Genomic DNA, 2,651 nt, shown 5'->3' on the forward strand with positions numbered 1-2,651 from the left:
AATAATAATTCTTAAATACAGTTTGGATTTTCTTCTACCTGATTCTCACCTGAAGACTTGTAACTTCTAGTGAGAGATTTGTTGAAACTGCAATACACTGCAAGTATACAAACACTGAAAGTTCAACTCCATGCTAAAAGGTAAGTTAAATGTGGGAATTAAATAATGTAACATTGCTTCATAAATACCAAGGGTCTGTTCAAGATTCACCTTTTTTGTGTGAGATTGAACTTTATGATGTTTTGGGAGAAGATGATTTAAGTTAGAATGAATTTAACCAGCCTTCTAAGAAATTGAATGTATATGCCTAGTTTTGTTTATTAACAAATATTTTTAGTAATCCTTCATATTTTATTTTAAATCTCAAGAAGAACTTTAGGAGAAACTGAACTATAAATAGAGCAAATTAGTGACAGCTCATACCACTACCATTGCAACATTTTCTTACACCTGTATTTCATAAAATAACTACTGCATCTTTTCTCTAGCTTGCCTTCTGTCAATATACGAATGTATAAATGTGTGAATCCATGATTTTTACATGTGCCCTGTGTACTTAGTACCTAGATCAATTCATGTTTAACCATAGTGTTCATGATTCTACTGAGCACAGGACCAAAGTCAAAATAGTCTAGGGAGCTTTGCTCTCTATTTCCTCTCATGTTGTTTTTCAGGCACAGCGCTACAATCCTGTAATGATGCTTCTCTATCGGATAATTGAAAAACTCCATGTGTCTTTCACCTTCTGTACCCTATGAACTTCTCCCTCCATGCTCCATCACAACTTCCTAAGCCTGAGCTACCTCCAAGTGACCCATTTTCTTCTCAGTGACTGCAGAGCAGAATCTGAACTCAGCCCTTCTGAAGGTCTCCAACAGCACTCTTTGGCTTAAGTGGGAACACTACTACCATTTGCAGCTTCCCCCGGCTCCATTCCGTGGTCTTCAAATCACTTTCCACCTCCCTCTACCTGACTGCACTGCTCACTTGGTTTCCTCTGGCTCCCGAATTCCTACACCAATATAGTTATCACTGCCCTGTGAAAAGAGATGCAATATACCTGACAGGTGATTTCTTTCACCAGAAACCAGGAAATAAAGTACTTTTTTTTTTCATTCCAAAGATACATTTGAATTTTTTTCCATAATCTTTGCAATACACCTAAAATAACTCAGGAAAATCCTTCTTTCCTAGTAAGCAGCCGCCAGCTTTAGAAATGGCACTGCTCATGACTGCTGACCTCAGCCAGGCCTCCAACAAACACAAGCACACATCAAAGATCATTGCTGATGCGTTAAATTAATCTAATTTTAGCACTCTTCATTTTCCCTACTAGTAGTTGAACTTATGGTGGTACTTAGTACTTCCAAAGTGTTCATGGACTTCCAAGGCTAAAATATAGCCTCGAACACACACACACAGCAGCGGGAAGAGTGTCCTCCCTCCATGCTGCCCACGTAGAGACGGGCCCAGCCCAGGCATCCCACTCCCACCCATAACCACTTTCAGCCCTCACCCTACGGTTCCCTACTCCCCTGTTCTCCTGTTGTTTTTCTCTGTTGTTGTTCTCTCTGCTTGTTTTCATCCACTGTGAGGGGACAGGCAGGTCATTTTGTTGGCTTCCAAACCACTGGCAGTAAGGGGAGGCAGTGGACATGTCGTGTGTAAAATGATTAGAAGTGTTGAAAGATTTCCCTTAGGTTTCCATGAAAATGTATAAAACCACTAGATCCACAGAGGAACAGTAAATGCTGACAACACTGGCTGTGTTGTGACTTTTCTGAGAATTTTTTTCAGGTGACAACTGAGCTAGGTAAGGAACCTGCTCTCAGTGACCTGTGGCCAGCAGAGAGCCACCAGACCTGTAACCCAGCTAGTCTGTCCTTGCAAAACCTGCTGAGGATAAGGAGCAGGAATGGCAGTGGAATTCCTGTGTTTATATAGGAGCTATTTAATCAAAATAAAGTTTTGCTGTCATACCTTCCTGTTTTCAGAAGATATCCAGCCATGAGCTTCCTAATCAAAAGAGATGTGGCAGCATGCCACGAAACAGCCTCGCTTCCAGCATGTAGCCCAAAGTATTTCCAAAGTCCAGATTGTGCCTAGAAACACATGCTGTGGATGAAAATTTGAGTTCTATGCTATATGCAGTAGAATGAACATTTATTTAAAAGAACTATACACAGAAATAGCAGGTACCATGACCCACAGGCCAGTTTGGATAAAAACCCAACATGAAGCCAACCAAAAAATCCCCACCCATCCAAGGTTTCACTTGTTTTCAGCAGATAAGTATCTGTCCATGAGGGAAATAGCTCACAAAATTGAATGGTGGAATCTTCATGTATTTCAATTAGTGTCTGAATTTGCTTTACAGCATACTACACATTCAAAGGCCTCATACTATAAATCTCTGGTTTACTGCATGCAATAAAAATGAAGAGGTCCTCTGAATACTTTAGTTGGTGGCATGAGTGATCCTAGTCCTTTTCTGCTTCACCTGAGGGCAACATGAAGCAAAATTCCAAGTATATTGGAAATCTGAATGTCTGGCATTACTTCCAAAAGAGTCTTTTTTTCCTATAGGTTTTAGTTCAGGATTATTAATGAATAATGATTAATTATTCGTTATTAATTATTAAGATCTAGGG

This window comes from Empidonax traillii, unplaced genomic scaffold (genome assembly GCF_003031625.1).
Source record: "Empidonax traillii isolate 1590-97213 ecotype Southwest subspecies unplaced genomic scaffold, ASM303162v1 scaffold26:size2357266, whole genome shotgun sequence".
Lineage (NCBI taxonomy): Eukaryota > Metazoa > Chordata > Aves > Passeriformes > Tyrannidae > Empidonax > Empidonax traillii.